The 24,082-nt window shown below is 35.7% G+C and overlaps 1 pseudogene; it reads left to right on the top strand.

The window, feature by feature from the left end:
- Positions 1–4,968, top strand: part of LOC124508344 (tigger transposable element-derived protein 1-like) — a 50,877-nt pseudogene extending 45,909 nt beyond the window's left edge.
- Positions 4,969–24,082: the final 19,114 nt, after the last annotated feature.

Raw genomic sequence — 24,082 nt, 5'->3', positions numbered from 1 at the left:
GAGTCCTTGATCTTGCAGTTAGGTAAGTCAGGATGAGCTCTAGTGTCATTCAAATTATCCTTCATTGTGTGACTCCGAAAGCCTATGACTCATTCTAAAATTAAATTCTATTGATATTCAACATGGTTTGAATAAACTATGTAATTTTATGTCTATGTTCAAGTGATTTTAATATTATACTCACCTTTAAGTCTTGCAGATTGCCATTGGCTCCTTGGTGTTGACAGGCAGACTTGTGGGTGCATATAATTAGCTTTTTATAAAATGACATTTCATCTGTAGGCAGAGTAACAAATTTTAAATTTTATGCATGAAAAGATTGATAGCTGGCACAATTATTAATTCCTGCAGGCTTCCTGTTGGTGGTATATGATTTGGAAAAGCATTTGCATTTATACTCTAATAAAAGAAAGCTCTATCCTCTCCTTTAATTTTGGAAAGTATAATACTTTATGCAACTCTAACTTAATAGTCCTAATACCCAGGGATATGTTAGCAATTCCTAAGAGCAGGTGGTTATGACATGGTAGAAAATGTTCTGGGTTTGTTAGAACTTGGGCTGGAGTTCCGACTGTACTTGGACAACCACTTGACCTTAAGATGTGCAGTGTCTCTAAGCCTCAGATTCATGCTGTAAAATGGGCGAATCTATTTACCTTTCAGGGCTCGTTTGCAGATCAAAGGAAATAGTAGTTGAAATATCCCTAGCATAATTCCAATTTGGCACGTATGAACATTGATGAAAACCTTCTCACTGGTCTTTTAGATGCTTTTTAGTGCAAAATTTCTCATTGTTACTCAAGGTCTTAGTTTAAACCAAATGGCATAGGAATTGTTTCTTCCCAAACTCCTTAAAATAATCATATTCCTTCTTGATTTTTCTCACCAGAACAAATTTGGTAAAATGTTTTAGTAACAGGTATTCAGAAGAAAAAATATCTAAATCATCATCCTAAAAGGCAAGCAAGGTCTTTGTGCTATAAATATCCTGAATTTAAAAGACTGTTCAATTCTTTTTATTTTTTTTCTATTGCTTAAATATGTGAAAATCACATTACTTAGTATCTCACACATGGAACCTATTAAATATCTGGGAATGATTACATTATTCTAATTCCATATTATTAAGGAGACATAATATATATGCATGTAGAAGTTAAAATTAAGGTAAAAAAAACTAAAAGAAAATCCTTTAAACATTCTGCGGATCTGTACATTCCAAATAAAGCTTACTATAGAAGATATCACTTTATTTTTAAAATGTGTTGAAGTAGGAAACTGTCAGGTGGTGAACTTGTGAAAGTGTCATTTAAATGTAATCTATAGGGTACAGAATGCTCCTTATTAAAAAAAAAAAACAAAAGTTATTGGATTCTTACCTTCAGTTTGAAACTGTTAAATTTAAATCCCAGGTAAAGATGATATGAATGATAATGTGTATCAACCAAATGGCCATAACAATTAAGTATGATATTATGTCATCAAATTTCTGTTTCAAAAACGCAATATACAAATGTGTCATGAACAAATACAGTGGGAGAAAAACCCAAACCAATCTTGGAACAGAGTGGACCGGAATAATATCACAAAACAATAAAACATCTTTCTAAAACTATAAGTGAAATTTACAGATATATAAAGCTAACCTGCTCTTCTATCTCATAACTTACGTAGGTAAGCGTGTAAGACAGTATTAATAAATGGATATGATAGTTCATAATTATTACCACTAGTAATACATGTATATTTATATATATAGTTAATCCATAAAAATATTAATATAAAATATATTGTTTTGAAACTCTTTTTTCTTAGAGAGTGCACACAAGCAGGGAAGAGGGGCAGAGAGTGAGAGAGAGAATCTTAAACAGGCTCCGTGCTCAGCGCAGAGCCCGTCACAGGGCTTGATCCCAGGATCCTGAGATCACGACTGAGCCAAAATCAAGAGTTGGATGCTTATCTGAGTGAGCCACGCACGCACCTTTGTTTTGAAACTTTGAATGAATCTCCTCTATCTCCAAATAAATGTTCACAGATTTGATCACTCATTTGCAGCCTGAGTGTTTTGAGCACCCTTTCAAGTGTACAGACAGGAGCAAAATTCTTCCTTCTCCCCATGTTGTTAGGTTTACCTGAGCCTCTGCCCAGATATCAAACCGATGGTGCTCCAGGTTCTGGAAGCTCAGGGTGTGACCTCATTAATTGCAACAAAGAGTGACCTCCCTCACACCCAGGAACACAATCAGCAATGTGGAAATGATGTGTTCCCCTGTGGACTCTGCATCCTTCCCTATCCACACTGATAGCACAGCATGAACTGAGCACTTTCACTCTCAAAACTATCACTACTCTGATACTTGATTTGTTATTTCTTCAACAGCAACTATGCCCAGTACATAGTGGTCTTCCAACGTATTTGTTTCCGTTTTGTAAAAAAGACTGGGGAAAATAGAACCTATCTTTCTTATGTCTGAGATGATGTCCGTGAGGTCAATTAATAAGTTACACCAGGTGAAGAGGTGTTGTTGTTAAAAGTTCATATTATTTAGACCAAAATTTGTACATGACTTTGTATAAAAACATGTTTATATTTTTTATGACTTTGTCTCAGTGCCAGCTGTCACTGAAAGGAGGAAACGGTGGGTAGGAGACCATTGAGTGCTTTCACACTTAAACAACTGTTTCCATCTTGCAGAACAATCTTTCCCAAAAAGAATATACAGACTAGACAATAACTGGCAAAGCTGTTCTTGTAAGACCATGCTGTTACCCTGATCTTGGACTTTCCAGCCTCCAGAACTGTGAGAAGTAAAGTTCTGCTGTTTATAAGCTACCTACCCAATCTGTGGTATTTGCTATGGCACACTGAACGGACTAAGAGAGGAGCCTTGTGCCAAATTTACTGGTAAATGTGTGTGTTCTGACTGCTTCATTGACTGGCTGTTTCTTCGTCTCTCTTTCCTTGGGCCTCCCTATAACCTGAGACACAATAAGGAAATAGGCCAGAATAAGGTTATCACCTTAGAACAGCCTCGAAGTATCAAGTGAAGAGAAGAGTCACACATCCCTCACTATAAATCAAAAACTGGAAATGATGAAGCTTAGTGAGGAAGGCATGTTGAGAACTGAGGCCCAAAGCTAGGTCTCTTGTGCCAAACAGCCAAGCTTGTTAACACAAAAGAAAATCTCTTGGAGGAAATTAAAAGTGCTACCCCAGTGAACACATGAATGATGAAAAAAGTGAAAAACACTTACTACTGATATGGAGAAGTTTGAGTGGTCTGGACAGAAGATCAAACCAGTCATAACATTCCCTTAAGCCAAAGCCTAATCCAGGGCAAGATTCTAACCGTCTTTATTTCTGTGAAGGCTGAGAGAGATGAGGAAGCTTCAGAAGAAAAGTTTGAAGCTGGCAGAGGTTGGCTCATGAGGCTTAAGGAAAGAGGCCATCTCCACAACGTACAAGTACAAGGTGAAGCAGCAAGTGCTGATGTACAAGCTGTAACAAATTACCCAGGAGATCTCACTGAGGCAATTAGTGAAGGTGGCTATGTTTCAGTGCAGATGAAACAGCCTTCTACTGGAAGAAGATATCATCTAGGACTTTCACAGCATAAGCTAAGTCAATGACTGGCTTCAAACTTCAAAGGATGGGCTGACTGTTTTGTTAGGGGCGAATGCAGCTGGTGACTTTAAGTTGAAGCCAATGTTCATTGACCATTCAGAAAATCCCAAGACTCTTAAAAACTATGCTCAATCTATTCTGCCTGTGCTCTATAAATGAAACAACAAAGCCTGGATGGCAGCACATCTGTTTACAACATGGTTTACTGAATATTTTAAGCCCATTGAAGAGACCTTCTGCTCAGAAAAAAAGATTCTTTTTCACTGTGCATTGAGAACACACCTGGTCCAAGCACTCATTGATGTACAATGAGATTAATGTTATTTTCATGCCTGTTAGCACAATATCCATTCTGCAACCCGTAGGTCAAGGAATAATTTTGACTTTCAAATCTTCTTGTTTAAGAAATAGATTTTGTAAAGCTATAGGTGTCAGAGAGAGTGATTCCTCTGATGGATCAAAGCAAAGTAATTTGGAAACCTTCTGGAGAGGAGTCACCATCCCAGATGCCATTAAGGACAATGATGATTCATGGGAAGAAGTCACAGGAATTTGGCAAAAGTCGATTCCCACCCTCGTGGATGACTTTGAGGGCTTCCAGACTTCAGTGGAGGCAGTCACTGCAGATGTGGTGGAAAAAGCGAGAGAATTAGAGCTAGAAGTGGTGTGTGAAGGTGGATGGCTTTGCTGCGATCTCATAATAGAACGTGAACGGATGAGGAGCTGTTTCTTATGGACTTGGAACGAAAGTGGTTTCTTGAGATGGAATCCACTCCTGGTGAGGACGCTGTGATGATTGTTGAAACAACAACAAAGGCTTTAGACTATCGCACAAACTTAGTTGATAAAGCCGTGGCAGGTTTCAAGAGGATTGACTCCAATTTTGAAAGAGGTTCTACTGTGCGTAAAATGCCATCAAATAGCATCTCACGCTGTAGAGAAATCACTCATGAGAAAAGAGTCAATCGATGCAGCAAACTTCATTGTTGTCTCATTTTAAGAAAATGAGTCTCGGGGCGCCTGGGTGGCTCAGTCGGTTAAGCGTCCGACTTCAGCTCAGGTCACGATCTCGTGGTCCGTGAGTTCGAGCCCCGCGTCGGGCTCTGGGCTGATGGCTCAGAGCCTGGAGCCTGCTTCCGATTCTGTGTCTCCCTCTCTCTCTGCCCCTGCCCCATTCATGCTCTGTCTCTGACTCAAAAATAAATAAAACGTTAAAAAAAATTAAAAAAAAAAAGAAAAAAAGAAAATGAGTCTCTCATCCTTCAGCAAGCACTGCCATGATCAGTCGGCAGCCATCACCATGGAGCCAAGCCCCTCCACCAGCGGAAGTTACAAGTCGCTGAGCTCAGACGACGGTTGGCACTTTTTAGCAATAAAGTATTTTTTAACTAAGGCATTTACATTGTTTTTTTTGGACTTAATGCTATTGCACACCTAATAGTATAATCATAGGTTTCACATGCCCTGGGAAACCAAAGCATTCGTTTGAGGGGCTTACTGTGATTTTGCTTTATGGTGGTGGTCTGGCAGGCATGGAACTCATAATATCTCTGATGTATGCCTGCATTGACTGATTTAAGAAAATAATAGACTTAATATATTTATTTAATACAGAATTTTCGTACACAGAGGTACCATAAAGGTTATCGGACCAAATCTCTCATATTACATATGATGACACTGCTAACTAGGAAACATTTAGCAGCTTCCCTAAAGCCACACAAGCGCTCACTCTGTAGTTATATTGACTTTTTCCCTGGTCCTCTACTCAGTATATTAAGTTCAAAAGAAATAGACTCCACATTCTTATACTCCTGGAACTAGAATGGGCCATTTTGTCAACCTAACCTGTTTCGAATCACTAAATCAGTATGGCATAGAGGCTAAACCATAGGCTTTTGAGGCTAATGGTCTGGATTTTGATCTTGACCACTCACCTCCTAGGAAGTTTGTCTTTGAGCAAACTACTTAAACTCAATCTTATCTCAGTTTCCTTATCTGCAAAATAGTAATACAGTAGAACTTTGGATCGTGAGTAACTTGTTCTGTGAGTGTTCTGCAAGATGAGCAAACGTTTTTAACAACTTTTTACTTGATAAATGAGCGATGTCTTGCAATACAAGTAGTATGTGACACTGAATGTCACGTGATCACAATTAGTTCTTCTCTCACTGTGGGATTGTGGGTTATTGTCAATGCAATGTCACAGATACATAAAATCCTCCAAAAGAGGCAAAAGCAGGTGTCATTGGATAGGTTCCTTGTTAAAGTTGCACAAAAGGAAAAAGATTCCATTGAGCCAATAGATAGCAGTGATTCTGTTACTGAAAGTGAAAGTCATTCTACACAATAATCTTCCTCACTCTTGTCTCCATCACACCAGCCATGAAGGTTTTCCAAGGTAAGTGCAGGTTAATTTGCTTACTTTTCTTTATATTTTGTATTTCCTTTATTATTTTGTATTATATTACAGCATTGAAGTCATTTTTATAAGAATATTTTTGGGTCGTGAAAGGAATCATCCGCATTTCCATTACTTCTTATGGGGAAATTTGCTTTGATATACAAGTGCTTTGGATTAGAAGCATGTTTCCAGGACAAATTATGCTTGCAAACCAAGGTTTTACTGTAATATGAAAATTATTGAAATAAAACTCTTAAAGTACAGTATCTGGCACACAACAAACAATTTATAAGTGTTAGCATATTATTAGTGTTATTACTTTTGTGTATAGTGATTATGTGCCTTGACATATTTTTCTCTGTTTGTAGAAAGGTAAGACAAATTTTATAGGATTCAAGAGGCGCTTGGATTCACATTTTATATTATCTTCTTAGGGTGACATTATGAAAATAGGGTACTTTTGTGGTGAGCATAATTTATAAACTTGTTGCATCACTAAGTTGCACACCTGAAACTAATGTAACATTGTGTGTCAACTATACTCAAATAAAAAACATATATATAACTTATAGGCATGAAATTCATGTGCAGCTCACATTTTGTGTCACCGGGTAAATAATGATATGATTCGCCAAACTAGGGAAAACACAGTGAGGACGGTGAGAGTTTTCAGATGTGGAGATGGTTTAAGACATATTTATGTTGAACCACATGAGGCATTATAGAGTTTTAATTGGTATGTGAGCCTTGAATTTAGGGGAAAAAAAGACGTCAAGATACAGGAGCAGAAATATCTGCTTTTGACCCTTAGCTCTACCCTGTCCCAACGGTTGGACCCAGGACACAACGATTAATTCTTGAATTTCAGTTTTTGAATTTGTTGAAAATCAATGGAAGTGCCAACACAAAACTAAATTGAAAATAATGAATCATTGTACGTAAAATTGGCTGGCACTTCAGTTTGTGCTTTACTTGTACCCTTTATCTGTCTTTCTTTCCATCCACTACCTCTTCTTCCCTTTCCCTTACTGTACAGTGGACACATCATGGACTGGAGACAGAAAGACTTGTTTTGAATCCTGATTCTATCACCTGCAGTAATGTGACTTGAACAACACTTAACCTCTATGAAATTAATTTTACCATCATTTGTAAAATAGGCATGTACCTATGCATTGGTTTTTGTGAGGAATAGGTAAAGATTAAATTAATATTTATTATTATTATTTAGGTAATATGCTCAGAATATAGAAAACGTAGTGCTGGTTTCCGTTATTTCTTTTTTGCTTTGTGATATTTCTATCTATAGTTTTTCCTTAATTGTTTTTTTTAAATTTTTTTTTAACGTTTATTTATTTTTGAGACAGAGAGAGACAGAGCATGAACGGGGGAGGGTCAGAGAGAGGGAGACACAGAATCTGAAACAGGCTTCAGGCTCTGAGCTGTCAGCACAGAGCCCACGCGGGGCTCGAACTCACCGACGGCGAGATCATGACCTGAGCCGAAGTCGGCCGCTTAACCGACTGAGCCACCCAGGCGCCCCTTAACTGGTTTTAATAACCTTAAGAAAATGGAAAATAAATATACTTTATTTTTAAAGTTTATTTATTACTTTGAGAGAACAAGAGAGAGAGACAGAGCGAGAGAGAGACAGAGAGACAGTGTGTGCGCATACATGCAAGTTAGTGGGGGAGAGGCAGAGAGAGAAGGAGAAAGAATCCCAAGCAGGCTCTGTGCTGATCTGTTGCCCCGCTCAATGTCACCAACGGTGAGATCATGACCTTAGCGGAAACCAAGAGTCGGAAGCTCAGCCAACTGAGCCACCCAGGCGCCCCAGAATAAATGCACTTTAGAAATCTACATAAGATCTTGATTTTGGTGTTCTTCTGTTTTATGTATGCTTTTGCATTGATTTTCTATTATTGGTCACAGCAAAACTTAAGTGATATCTAAATGCAGTTTTCTATTAATAAGTGAAGGCAACAGAAAATGTTATGCATGAATTACTTGGTTGACACACTTTCTCGAATTTGTTGAAGTAAAAGAAAAACATTCAGAGAGATTTAAATGTGGATATGAGTGAAAGCTGAGAAATTCTGAATTCCCAATTTACTTGATCTTTTTCTCTAATTCGTTCTTTAACTGCCTCCAAGCTTTGAATATGACAAAATGTATTTTGAAAAGAAGTCAATGCAGGGGCGCCTGGGTGGCGCAGTCGGTTAAGCGTCCGACTTCAGCCAGGTCACGATCTCGCGGTCCGTGAGTTCGAGCCCCGCGTCAGGCTCTGGGCGGATGGCTCGGAGCCTGGAGCCTGTTTCCGATTCTGTGTCTCCCTCTCTCTCTGCCCCTCCCCCATTCATGCTCTGTCTCTCTCTGTCCCAAAAATAAATTAAAAAAAAAAAAAAACGTTGAAAAGAAGTCAATGCAGAATAACCATTTTATTTTAATAATGATGCACTTTCTGATGTCAAGAAATCAGAATAATTAGTCTTTATTTTCATTCACCAACCTGCTTATTCTAGGAAGTTAGCCATTGTTTTTTATACAGTCATAAAGCATAACTTGAAATTACTGAAGTGATGAAATCAGATCTATGTAATTTTTAGAACTCATGAATTGGGAAGGTGTTGATAGCAATACCTTATAGAATATTAATATACAAGCAAATAACACATAAAAAGGGAACAGATTATTCTGTCATGTATCTGATAAAAACAAGTTGTCACTAAATAATGTGCATAATCCAGCAGAGTTTTCTATGCTATTTTTTAACTTCAGAAGTAAAACTTTTAGGGGAAGGTACCGTTTAGGTTAGTTTTAGAATGTTAAACAAGCTGTGGGTAGAAGAAATATGAATGCAACTGAAAAATAAGATTGTTGGCAGTTTATTTGCAATGGAAACACATAAAACTGTAAAGTGTCTATCAGTTGTATAGTACTAAAATAAACCTGTCCTTGTTTTTCAAAATTTTATCAATAACCATGCAGCTGTGAACTGCACATGCTAAATTAAATCAACATGTTGGAAGAAAAAGAGTTGATGATGGCACTAATCACTGAGTATTTAAATGATGTAAGAGCTGAGAAGAAGAAAAAAAAGGAGAGAGGAAAAAAATAAATCATGGAGGGCAGACAATTAGTAAGTAGGGCAAGCCAGTGGCTTTAATGGACATATTCTGTAAAATAGCATAAAAAGTGATGCTTAAAATATTGTGCCTACAATTAATTATTGCTGCTTCTCTTCATGCCCAGAGGACAATATACTGAATTTGTCATCTTATTTTTCCAAACTCATTGGTTTTGTGTATAATTCTGACAAAGTCCTTTAAATTCATCATGAGATCTCATACTAGATACAATTGAGTGCTATAAAGGGCCTAGATATACTGCAATTCCAAATGTAATTACCAAGATAGCAAATGTCTTCAAGGATACTCCATTATTTAAATCCTAAGTTAAGTATCTATCAAGAATAATTAAAAATTGAAAACAAATGATCTTGATTATTCAACTCAGGAATTTAGAGAAGGGAGTTAGAAGAAACGAAATAAGTTAGTAAGAAATAATCATAAACAATTTATTTTATTAGTAATAAAGTAAACAGTTGAAATAAAAAGAGACGCAAATGAAACCAATAATTAAATGGCAGAATAAAATCCAACTTTATTGATAATCACATTCAGTGTTAATGGAAACACAACTAGAAGGCAGAGCCTGACAGAATGAATTTTACATATATATATATGTATATGTATATATATATATATGTATGTATATATATGTATATGTATATGTATATATATATGTATATATATATATATATACACATAAAGACCAATCGATATGGTTTCTAAATAAATTGACTTTAAATATAAATGCACGCGGAGGTTGAAAGAAAATTGATGGAAGTGTACAGCATTCAAGCAGGATAATAAGGCTTTTCTGTGTAAGTGTTGCCTACATTAATATGAGATAAAATAGATCCAAGGCCAAGTATATTGTGATATCAATTAAGGAACAGTTTGTAATGATAAAAAGAGATTTTTCATCAAAACATAAAACCATAAAGTGTATGTGTCTTAAAAAATAACTTCAAAACACATTTTTAAAAAGTATACAATTAAAAGAATTTAATTTGGTTCACTTTACAATTGTGGTGGGAGTTTTAGCACCGTATTCTCAGTAGTTGAAAGAAAAATGATCATTAAGACAGAAATGATCTAAACAAAATGACTAACCACCTTGCCCAAACTAATACTTCAGGACAATATGTCCTAGAAGTACAGAATATTTTTTCCAGCAGCACATAGTGTATCCACTAAGAAAGCCCACAGACAGGCAATAAAACAGATATCCATAAATTTGAAAGATTAAAATCATACAGAATCATACAGATATTCTGACCATCATGAAGTGAAATCAGAAATCAATAATTTTATGATATCCAGGAAAACATCAAATATTTGGAAATAAAACAAAATACTTCCAAGAAATCTATAATAATGAGAAAACCACAAAATAAACTAGACAATATTTTTAATTAAATGATATTGAAAATACAATTTCATAATTTGCAAGATACAGGAAAAGCAGTGCTTTGGGATATATGTATGGCTTTAGACGCACATGTGCAAAGCAAAAACTGAAAACATAGAAAAAAGAAAAAAATAAAGATACGTATAAGAATCAGTGGGGGCACCTGGGTGGCTCAGTGGGTTAAGCCTCTGACTTCGGCTCAGGTCATGATCTCATGATTCCTGGGTTCAAGCATCATGTCAGGCTCTGTGCTGACAGCTTGGAGCCTGGAGCCTGCTTCAGATTCTGTATCTTCCTCTCTCTCTGTCCCTTCCCTGCTGTGTTCTCTTTCTCTCTCTGTCTCTGAAAAATAAATAATCATAAAAAATAATAAGAATCAGTGAATAGGGTGCCCCTGGGTGTCTCAGTCAGTGTAGCATCCAACTCTTGGTTTGGGCTCAGGCTTGTGAGTTCGAGCCCTGCCTCTGGCTCTGTGCTGCCATTGCAGAGCCTGCTTGGGATTCCCTCTCTGCCCCTCCCCTGCCAGCACTCTCTCTCTCTCTGTCTCTCTCTATCTCAGAATAAATAAATAGACTTAAAAAAGGAATCAGTGAACAGATGAATAATAGAGATATTAATAAAGATGAATAATAGAGAAAAATTAACAACCAAAAATGCTTTCATGGAAGAGTAATAAAAATGATGCACTCCCACCTAGCCAAATTAGAAATTACTAACCTTACAAATAAAAGCTTAAGAACTGGGATAGATACTGCAGACAATAAAAGGACAATATGAAACTTTATGACCGTTAGCTAATAAATTTGACAAATTAAATAAAATAAGAAAAAAATTCCTCAAAAACCACACTGTACCCAAACTGATACAAAATTAAAGAGAAAATGAAAACAGAGGCACCTGGGTGGCTCAGTCGGTTGAGTGTCCAACTCGGCTCAGGTCATGATTTCATGGTTCATGAGCTTGAGACCCGTGTCGGGCTCTGTGCTGACAGCTCAGAGCTTGGAGCCTGCTTCGGATTCTGTGTCTCCCTCTCTCCGCCCCTTCCCTAATCACACACTCTCTCAAAAATAAATAAACATTAAAAAAAAGAAAGAAAATGAAAACATCATTGGACACATTAGGGAAATGTAATACGTTACAAAAATTCTTTCAGCTAAGTAAATGATAGGCCCAGGTGGCTTCATTGATGACTTCTACCAAACATTTAAAAACTCACCAACAAACACCATACAAACTCTTCCAAGAAGGCAAAAGAGGAAGGAAGAGTTCCAAACATGTTTAATGAGACCAGCATCCCTCTAACACTAAAATTAACAAGATATAACAAAATGAACAAAAAGCACAGAGATAATAAAAATACATTAAAACATACAGAATATCTCTCATAAATATAAACGTAAAAGTGCTGAAAAGAATATTAGCACATCAAATCCAGCAATATTTAAAAATATTAAATAACTAATATATATAATTAATATATATGTAAGTAGTATATATTTAATATACTATGAACAAAAACCTTTTATTCCAACAATTCAAGGTTTATTTAACATTTGAAAATCAATCCGTATATTTTACCATAAAAAGAATAAAGGATAAAAACCTGTGTTTCCTTCATACATGCTATAAAATCATATGGCAAAATTCAACAGATAAAAAATTATTATCAAGTCAGAATATAAAGAGACTTCCACAATCTGATAAAAAAGCATTTATAAAAAGCCCACAGTTAAAAGTAATACTTAATAGTAATATTTAATACTGTAGCTCAGTTGGTTGAGCGTCCAACTCTTGATTTTGGCTCAGGTCATGATCTCACAGGTCATGGGTTTAAGCCCACGTTGGGCTCCGTGCTGGTGGTGGAAAGTGTGCTTGGGATTCTCTCTCTCTCTCTCTCTCTCTCTCTCTGCCCCTCCCCTGCTTGTGCTCTCTCTGTCTCCCTCAAATAAATAAACACTTAAAGAAAAAAGTAATACTTAATATTGAACTATTGAAACTTTTCCTAACCTTTCCTAGAGAGATCAGGGAAAAGGAAAGGATCCCCATTTCCACCACTTCTATCCTGCAATATACTGAATATACTCTCGCGCAATAAGGAAAGAATGAAAGCTGAAGAGGAAGAGGTAAAACTGATTTGCAACTGACATGATTATTCACACAGATAATTCTGAGGACCCTAAAAACAATTATTAGAGCTAGTGAATACATCTGGCAAGGTTTCATGATACAAGGTTAATAAATACCAGCAGTAAATAAATGTAAAAGGAACTGAAGGAGAAATACCATTTAAAATAACACTCATAAACATAAAATGCCGTTCGATAAATTTAATAGTAGATATGCAGTGCCGCATCATTAAAGCATATAAAAGATTGCTGACCTAATTAAATATAATCTAAGTAATTGAACTTATATATGGAATAGTCAATATTGTTAAGATGTCTATTTTATCCAAATAGGCCTATAAATTCAATGCAATCTAAATCAAAACACTAGACTACCTTTTTTATAGAAATTGATGAGAAAGTTCTAAAATTTATATGGAATTAAAAGATGTGGATTAACCAAAGTTATCCTGAAAAATAAGTTTGGAAAGTTTATATTATCTGACTCAAAAATTACTACAAAGCTATAAAACAGTATGGTACTGGCATACATATTGACAAAAAAATTCACTGTAACTAAATAGCTCAAACACACATTCATATTTATACAGACATTTGACTTTAAATAGGGCATCACTTTAGTTAAATAAGGGAACAAATTTTTTCAACAAAGTTTGCTACAGAAATTGTATGTCCACATGGAAAAAATAAATGGAGAGAAATTGGACTCCTATCTTATATGAGATGTAGAACATTTGATTAAATATGGATCATAGATTTAAAGATAAAAGCTCTAAACATAGAAATTTTAGAGAAAAACATAAGCACCTAGCTACATGACTTTGGAGACAAGAGATTTTGTTTTGTTTTGTTTTTGCTTTGGTCATTTTCCAAAATGCAACAACTTTTTGTATGTGTGTGTGTGTATCTGTTTATAGGTATATATACATACATATAGATGTAGATAGATAGATAAATAGATAGATATAGATGTATATATATATATATATATATATATATTAGACTTCATCAACATCGTAGAAAAATCTGCATCAAATTAAGAAAGTAAAAATTAGAAAAAAATGTGTAAGACAGACCAGACAGAAATATTCATCCCCCCAAAACATGAACAAAGTCTGGTTTCTGAATTTATAAAAAAACTTCTACAACTGAGTAACAAAAATATAAATTATCCAATGGCAAAAAAAAGGGGGAAAGTAATAGTAAAAGAAGAGATGCAACTTGACAAGCAGCATATAAAAATGCTCAATGTCTTTATTAAATGTGAGAAATGTAACTAAAACCATAATTACATATCAAATATACCACATATATAAATTACTTCAAAGAGATAAAGGCTAACAATACAAAATTTTAGAAGAAAACAAAGGGGGAAATTGGATGGCTTTGAATTTCTTAAATTTTAAATACAGCACAAAAAAATACTATAAGATAAAAAAAATTATAGTTCATCAAAATCAAAACTTTGGTCACCCAAAGACACTATAGTGAATTTGAAAAGGCAAACCACACCCTGGGAGTACATAGTTTGTCTGCTTGTTTGTTTGTTTGTTTAATGTTTGTTTATTTTCAGTTGGGGGCGGGGGCAGAAAGAGAGGAGAGAGAGAATCCCAAACAGGCTTTGCACTGTCAGCACAGAGCCCAACGCAGGGCTCAATCTCACCGACCTTGAGATCATGACCTGAGCCAAAACCAAGAGTTGGACACTTAACTGACTGAGCGACTCAGGCTCAGCGTCATACCTGAGAGTATGTACTTTTAAAATCTGTATCTTGCAATGCACTTTTTCTGGAATATATAAAGAATTCTCACAAAGAAAACAATCTGTTAAAAAAATATATAAACTATTCCCTCACTCAAAATAAAATATTCAGGAATTTAATACAAAATAGGCAGAGATTTTAAAAAATGAATAGACAAATCAAAAAAATCTGAAACTACAAAACCTTTACATTGGCTTACTTTTGTTTGATGAACGTAACAATCTTTTAAAACACTCTGTGTTTCCTAATTATTATTTGCATCTACTCAATGAACTGTTCCCTTTAAAATAACAAGTTCAAGGTGCCTTGTTAGCACAGTAGGTAGCGTATCAGCCTCATAAAATAACTGGCTCATTTTGGTCATTTCTACACTCTTTTATAGTCATCAGGTATTTTCAAAAGATTGCTGGTATATTTTCACCATACTCTTGAATATATGAGCCAGTAGACAAAAGAAAATGGGAGGGCATCCTCCGTAGCTTTCGGTCATCTCGGTCAAAAGCCCCTTCCCAGAGTCACTGCCTGGCTGTGGGTTCAGTATCTACTGGGCCACTATGTGACCAGGCAGGTTGGCCTTTGCAGTGAGTGGTGACAAGGGGGCAGACCGCCTGCAGGCAGAAACTATGGTCAAAATGCAAAAGCCTTTGATCCAGGCATGGGCATTTCATGTGTTTCACATACAAATACACAGTGCAAAAGAGAGTAATTTGTATTTGCAAAATGTCACATAAAACCAAAGAACAAAAGCAATCCCTTTTCCTCTTTACAGATGAGCATTTTTTCCAAGTAACATTTCCTCTGGGCCCATTCCTGGTTTCACACCTGTGTTGTACTCAGCTTCCCTCTTTCCCTCGGTTGTTAGTAAGCCCTGCACTTCTGATTTGGACATAGAGCTTCCTCAGCATTGACTCACCGGGCCGAATATTGTTTAATAAATACAGGGTAAGAATGACTCAAATGAAGCTTTTGTTCCTTCACATATAATAAAAAGCTTATATAATTTAAATATATGTAAATTGTTTTACATAAATAAGTCAACAAGATGGGAAAGCAGACACAGTCATAGCATAGCAAGTACAACTTTTAACTTCATCTAATTGAGAAAATGGGCCTCCTTCCTGGGAAGGAGAACAAGAACCTTGGGGTCTCAGAAGAAGATTAGATACCACATGACATTCATTCCAAACCTTTTGACTGAATTTTGGATTTCACCAATTTTCTATCTACTCCATTTTTCACAACTGTTTTTTTTTTTAATGTTTATTTATTTTTAAGGGTGGGGGGAGGGACAGTGAGAGGGGGAGACACAGAATCTGAAGCAGCCTCCAGGCTCTGAGCTGTCAGCACAGAGCTTGATGTGAGGCTAGAACTCACAAACTGTGAGATCATGACCTGAGCCAAAGTTGGTCACTTAACTGACGGAGCCACCCAGGTGCCCCTCAATTTTTCACAATTCTTAAAAACAGTGTATGCTATTGTTGACTGTATGTTTATCTAATCCCCACATTTGACCTCTGTAGGTCTTGTCTCCTCAATGAAGTTAAATTTGAAGATTGAGATTTTATATTACTTAGAGAATGCATATACACAGAGAGAGTACTTATATTTAGAGAATAGTTCTATCCCTAAAACAAATGTTAAGTAAAAGTCTATTGAATTAATGTCTCGAAAAGTAGAGAAGGAATCAATTTTACTATTTTCAAGTGATCCCTTAATAGGCTTTTGTTTTTTATAGTCATACAATGAGTTTTCTTCTTCATAGTTTTTGCTTTTTAAATAATCTGCTAATCACAAAAGCTTATATTTATGAAGTAACACCATATTTCTGGCTAGTAGTCCATTATCATCTTTGATGTGTCATTCAACATTAGCTACATTCTAATAGTTATTACACCTTGATAAAATACACATTTCTGTTTCAAAATAAAATTGTTACCAGACTCCAAGACCTGGTTCTTGAGTCATAGAAATGAACACTGAACTTAAGAGAAGGAAAGTAGGAGTAGTTTATTAGAGATAGGCTGTAAACAAGGGAGCTGACAAGAAAGAGGAATTTCGCTCCCCAAAGGGGTAGTGTGCAAGGCTTATCTAGGCACTTTTCCAAAGGGTGAGGGACTGGGAATGGGGAAGCATCCTTCAGTCCCACGGTCATTATCTTGTGGTCGTTAATTTTCAGTGGACCCAAGACAATCACAGGATGCCTTTCTCCATGGTCAACATTCTTTTGGGGCTCCTAAGAAATAGAAATACTTGTGCAAGCGGGCTTTGAATTGTTACTTCTAATTTTGCCCCGACAACCATTACTCCCTAAGGGCTGTTATCTCTTGTTTGTTCACTTTCCCAGAAGGAGGTATTTGTCTTCGTGTATGGAAACTTTTAACACTTGCCTCAGACTGGCGGGTTTATATGAGTTAAGTCTCTCTTGCTTTTCCTAAACTGTCTCAAAATGAACTAAAATCAAAAGGTTCCTAGCATTTAAGATCATCTAGTAATAAGAATACATTGTCTTTTAGGCAAAAGAGTATTATTTCAAATTCATGAATGGAGGTCACCATGTATATTATCAGATTTTTTTAAATGACAAGATTATATAGGGAACCCCTGCCAACCCTTTGAAGGCAGGTCTTCCATAGTCTAGAAGAGTTCTGCTAAATTATACCAACACTACTCAAAATTCAGATTTACTTTATACTAACTCTGGAGAAAATGGATAAGTCATTCTTAAGAACAATTTTAACAGTATGTATCCAAGAACTGGAAATATTAGACCAATGTAGTTGGAAATTGCTGTAATAAATACTAATTTGAATAAGGTAATACCGAAAATATTTCTTTAAACCATTCAAAATGTAGAATGGAAAGCATAGATGTAACATATGCAAATTCTGTCCATGATAAAAATGTTTTAAGTCATATATTCATTTAGAAATCTATGTTCATATATATATAATCAAATATTATATATATATATATATTTATGTAAATATAGACAAAAATTCCTCTTTTGGCATCATGTTTTGGAGAATAACATATAGTATGACAGTCAAGTGTGAGTTTGAATCCCTGTTCGATCACTTATTATCTGTGTGATCCTAGACAGTTTACTTAACCTCTCTGAACCTTGGTTTCCATACACATAAAACCAGGAGGATAATACCAAGTTCCCAATGTTTTGGGAATTAACATAATTTCATTTGCTCAAAATTAAAGTTCAGTTAAAGGGAATGATTTTGTTGAGACTCTTATAATTTTGACTATACATTTGAACCTCTGGAAATTGGCAAAGGGTTTGAGAAGAAAAGCTAGTAAAAAAAAAAAAAAAAAGATAAAAGGGGCCAGCCAGATGCCCAAGGCTGGACACTCCCCTTGCATACTTTTGGCTTCTGTAATCTTGCTTGCCTCCTGTGTCCACCAACTGCTGGGATAGCACCACTGGTAAGTGCCCCCTACCCTTTTTCTTTTGTCTCTCAACCCCCTACTATCCCAGCCATAAAAGGAGGTCAATGCCAAGGTTTGGGGCTCAGCCTTTGGAGGTGACTCCGCTGGGCCCACACAGGTGCTCAATAAACAGTCTTTTCTGATTCCCCAAGTGCATGTGGCTTGTCTCTTCTTGGGGGGGGGGGGCGAGTATTTGCTGTAACAGGTTAAAAAATAAAAGGAAAAAACACATAAGAAAGTGTAAATAAGATACAGTAGTACCATCTACACTGAGACTTATTACTTTCTTTGAGACTTATGTATAAGAAATCTGGAGAGTCAGTTTGGCCCAACATTTTCCCTATGATGGTATTTACTGATAATTTATTCATGCTCTATAATGTATCACACATTGTAAATTCAGCCCACAACAAAAATTCTTCTGGGAAACAAGACTTATTCTAAATAAAAAAATACAACATACACTAGATAGGAATAGTATTTGTAACGTCATTTGTAATTTTAGGATGATAATTAACCGAAGGCAAACTTTAATATTATAATTCTAAAGTCACCTATGGCTTTTGATTTTTAGGGCTAAGTGTCAAGCACCGTATACCAAATTTAAGTTAAAGTAATAAATATTTGATCAAATTACTTAATGCATTAAGAAAGAAATATTCATATGTGAAGAAAACTATATTTTATATAAGTATGAAGTATAATAGACCAAAACATAGCATATGCACCAACCACTCACCTTTTTTTTTTTTTAAGTAACCACTGGTTTTAAGCATGTAATATGGTCAATAATTTTAAGGAAGCTGGTTTGCTACTTGTTGGATTCTACTACTTTACTGGAGCTACTCTTCCATCGATGTTAATTGCTTCTCTGATTTCTCTGTTTATATTTTCTTTGCTTTTCACTATAATTTGTCCACATATGTATATATGCCAAAGCAATGTGTCATTAAATTATGTAAAATATACAGGTGTATACATTTATAGATAAATAGTGTAATGCTGTATACATTTTATGTACTTCTCTGCGACTTCCGATGTGCTCCTAATAATTATGTTTGGGGATTCCACGCTTATTGCTATCTCTACCTCTCTTTTATCTACTGCTACTGCAATATAATACTGCATTGAGTATGTCAATGCCAAGTCCAAACAGGTGGGTTGTCTCAAGTTTTTGCATTAAAATCAGTACTGCAGTAATAGACTGCAAATGCTTCCGGATGCCCATTTCTTTCTTTTTTTTTTTTTTAATGTTTTATTTTTGAGAGACAGAGACAGAGTATGAGCTGGGGAGGGGCAGAGAGAGAGACAGAGACACAGAATCCAAAGAAGGCTCCAGGCTCTGCGCTGGCAGCACAGAGTCTGACGCAGGACTCGGGCCCACAAACTGCTGTGAGATCATCACCTGAGCAGAAGTCAGACACTTAACCGACTGAGCCACCCAGGTGCCCCAAACCGATGCCTATTTCTGTGAGACTGTCTTTGGTACTCTTCTGAATTGCAAATCTTTGGGGGGTGCCTGGGTACTTGGCATACAGCCGGGGGTGCACTGGGGGTGCAAATCTTTGGGGGAAGCCATGAGTACTTGGCATACAGGGGGCCGGGAGATATGCGGGAACTCTGTACTTTCTGATCAATTTTGCTGTATAGCTAAAACTACCCTAAAAAAAAATTCGATTTAAAAGACTGCGTGTGGTAGGTAAGCTGATAAGGAAATAAGAAACCGGGAAAAATGTTTACCTGTATGTTAGGAGTAGGACTATGAATGATGGAGGGGTAGGAGTTGCCTGTGAAACCTTTCTGTATCTTTTTATGTTATTATTTTTTAACAAGCTAAAAGTATTACTTATTTTTTAATGTGCCTCTCCCGCTAGCACTCTCTCGCTTTCTCAAAAATAAACAAACATTACAAAAAAAAAAGAAAAAGAAAAAGAAAATACTTGGTCACAAGTATGCATATCTTTCAAATTACTTAGTGTTACGCTGTCTTCAAAAGTGTTAATACCAATATACCTCCACAAATAGCTGCATACTTGGTACTTTCCAGATACACTACCTTTTGTTGAACGTAAAATCGTATTTCATTTAGTGAGTATTTCCCAGGTTACTAACGGGGATGGGCATTTTTCATATCTTTATTAACCATTCATACCTCTTCTTCCATCAAATGGCTGTTCATATCTTTTGCATACTGTATTTATGTTTCATATTTATTTTGATTTTTCTATGACTTTTTTTTCTTCTTTTTCTATTGAATTTGGACATATCCTTATTCCTTCATAATTTTTTCCTCCTGGTTTATTTTTCCCATTCATTACTGAAAGATAGTTTTGTTGAGTACAAAGTTCCAAGATGGTAGTTCTACTTCCTATTATTTTGAGTTCATTATCCCAACACATCCTAGTTTTCTCTGTGATTCTTTTAAAAAAATTTTTTTAATGTTTATTTTTAAGAGAGAGAGACACAGAGCAAATGGGGGAGGGACAGAGACAGGGAGATGCAGAACCTGAAGCAGGCTCCAGGCTCTGAACTGTCAGCACAGAGCCCAATGTGGGGCTTCAACTCACGAACCATGAGATCATGACCTGAGCCGAAGTGGATGCTTAACCGACTGAGCCACCCAAGTGCCCCTCTCTGATTCTTTCACATGTGATGTCCTTTTTTTCTTCCTAAATTTAATATTTTCTCTGAGTGCTCTTCATTCTCAATATAATAAGACCAGGTTTTTTTCATTATTGTGAAAATTCACTGAATTATATGAACTCAAGCTTTCAAATCTTTCATTTTTTTTCTGGAACATTTTCAAGCATTCTATCCTCATACTGTACCCTTACCTTCTTTCTTGGCACTCTGTTTTAAAAAAAGTATTAAATTTTCTTGTTTTAGTCTATGGATGTCTCAAAGTCTCCTTCATGCTTTCTATCTCTTCTTATGCCTCTATAGTGCGCTGTGTATAACTTCATAGATATATCTTGTGGTTCATTAATTTTTATAACCTATCACAAAATCTGCTACATTATTTATCAATTGCTTTTTATTTCAGTTATCATGTTTTCAATTTCTGTAAGTTCCTTTGTCCATTTTTAAGTATTTCCAGGTATCATTAATAGCCTTTCTGCATGATTATTTTGTTTCAAGTTTATATTTTATTTCTTAATAACTTATAAAATTGATTAATTTTATCTCTAATAATTCCTTCTGAAATCCTTGAGATTTTTTTTTCTTATATTCACTCATATTGACTTACTTCTTTGCTTTTTAATTCTTTCTATTGAGTTTATTTTGCCTAAATGTTAGCTTGAGGATCTTCAGTTGAAGAGATTTTCATCGAGAAATTTTGAACTTACCTCTGCATGTACCAAAGAATCCTTTACTCTATTTTTGTTACCTAGAGGTCTTCTAACCATGTGGACAAAACAACTTTAAATCCTAGGCCCAGGGTGCCTGGGTGGCTTAGTCATTTAAGCGACTGGAGGTTTGTGAGTTCGATCCCCACTTCCAGCTCTGTGCTGACAGCTGGGAGCCTGGAACCTGCTTCAGGTTCTGTGTAACCCTCTCTCTCTGCCCCTCCCCCACTTTCTCTCTCTCTCTCTCTCTCTCTATCTCTCTCTGTCAAAAACAAATAAACATTAAAAATATTTTTAAAAATTCTAGGCCCAACTGAGGCAGCCCTTCATTACAAAATCTCAGGAGAGATCATTTTAATCTGGAGCTAAAACACAGATGTTTTTTGGGGGAATCCCTTGCTCACAGTTATATTTGAAACCCTTTATTTGTAGCCTTTCTCTGAGGGAGGAGTCTTCCCCTGTCAAATCTGTTAAGTTATTTGTAAGACATTTCACCCTTCATCTATCTCCAGGAAAAAAAAAGGGGGGGGGTGGTTTATGTTGTTAACACTGATTCAGCTCACACTTTTTTTATTTTATTATTCCTTGGGTGTTTTCCTTAATATTTTGTGAGCTTAACAAGATGTTTCAAATTATGTTTGTTGTAATTTATCCAGAATGAGGATGTTTTGAAGCAGAATATTTAGCCCATACTACTTCTAAAAGCAGAAGTCAATTAGATAATATTGGCTATTTGAGATTTTTTTACATTATACCATAATTCAGTGATGAATGAAAGCGACTGTTAATATAAATGGCACAGTCTTCTCATTGCAATCAGCTTTTAAATAAAAATGACATTATTCATCTCATATAGCAGTCAGTTAATTGAGACATTCTACCCCAACGCCGTTCAGAGCACAGCATCGACATCTTGTAGAAAACATGTAGCCAATTGTTTTACAGGGAAATCTTGGGCTTCTCCATGAAACTGAAAGGAATTTGAAGAGGAAAGCAAAAATATATATCAGGTAAAAGAGACTGAGAAAGAAATTTTATTTCAAACATTCCCACTTAATTGGGGCTCAAATGACACCCTGTGGGAGGCAAACATTTACCAAAGGTGGAGAGGCAGAAGGAAAAATAAAGATTTTCATTTCTTGTGTAAATGATTGAACATTAGGTTACAGATGGAAGCCAGAAACTACAGCTGGGAAAAACAAAAGGACCAAGTTCTTGATATCTTCTAAAATATATTATTCCAGCTTCAATTTGAAGAGAAATGTTTTCAAGTTAAAGGGAAAGAACCAACTTCTATTTGAAGCTTCTTCTTTTTTTTATTTTGTTCTGCCAACTTAAAACTAAGAAATAGCTGAGCAGATTGAAATGTATGTGATGCCATTCATAAATAGACACATCATTAGAGTGCATTGTACTTTTTAAATGTAAAAAAAAATACTACCTCCCTGATCCTCTTAACAATTTTTCTTTTCAAAAAGACACTCTTTACATTATAGATAATTTATAGATATTTTCTCTTGTCTCAGAGATAAACCTGAATGACAATTTTCATTAATATTAACTTCCCCATTTTTTTCTGTGAAATTGTTTTTAATGGAGGATCAACTCTGAAAAGCTATTCAATAATAGATGACGCTTACTGCTGTGTCTTGCTGGCGATTGAGAAAACATAGATGAATTTCTTCCTTTTATAGACTGAGCATTGGCAACTAGAGCACATGACCAGCCCAATTGATTTTGGTGGCAAAACCTCAACAAAATGTCACAGTCTAGCTATTTTGCCTGCCGATGGTGATATGTTTCACAACCATTTGTGCTGAGAATTGGTTTTCTCTCCTACAGCGTGATCTTTTGCTCATTCCCAGCTGTAACACTACATTATTAAACTTTACAAGTTTGATTATTTTCAGAGCTACAGACATAAACCATATACAATTAAGGAAGTTGGGGACACAGGGGGAAATATTACTGACAAGACCCCAATGTTCATAGATCCAGCTGTGTGAAGAATCCCTGAAGAAAATTAAGTATGTTTAATTATTTTAAAGCTTAAAGGACACTTTTCAAGTATTTTTTCCCCCCTGGAGATCTGCCTTTTCACAATCTAAGAAGATTTTAAATGCCATTCTGACTCAGGAGTTAAACTTTGTATTAGTTCATAGGGTATGACTATCAACAAAACTTCCTCAGTGTAACTGAACAGATTTTGTATGATGACAGACTAAAGTAATAGTTGAGCTACCTGTGAATTATATTGGCTCGGGCCAAGATTTTCATCTTCTAGTTAACCCAGAACCAGTTTGAAACAGTAGTAGGTTTGTGTGTCTGTGTGTGTGTGTGTTTGCGTGTGTGTGTGTGTGTGTGTGTGTGTGTGTGTATGAGCATGAGTATATTTATGGAGCATGTGCTTGAGTATCTGCATGGTGTGTACATGTGTGAAAAATAGTTGTTCATGAGGGGACAGTAGGTGAGTGACTGCATTTAGGTGGAAAACAATGAGAGTAATTCACCAGTACTAAAGAAATCACTCTAAATTTCAGAAATAGTAATGTCTTTTCAGTTTATCAGATAACACATAATCAATCATTAAATTCTTTCTCATATATTTATACTTCATTAATAATTACCTATAATATTCGAATACGGTCGGCAAATACTAGTGCTTTGAAATGATCTATATGTGCAAAAATGACATTTCTGGACATGATACTTTCAAAATTGCAAAACTGCTACATTATGTCTCAGAATGAACAATATTCTTGTCTCAGAAGAAAAGTACTTCAATATTTCACTTATTCATTCATTTTGGAAAACAAAGAAATTATAAGGTCCTAGGAGCTAGA

This window comes from Lynx rufus, unplaced genomic scaffold (genome assembly GCF_022079265.1).
Source record: "Lynx rufus isolate CCGP_SWC_20201006 ecotype Redwood Valley unplaced genomic scaffold, mLynRuf1.p SCAF_1, whole genome shotgun sequence".
NCBI lineage: Eukaryota > Metazoa > Chordata > Mammalia > Carnivora > Felidae > Lynx > Lynx rufus.
This window is presented reverse-complemented; position numbering and strand designations above follow the sequence as displayed.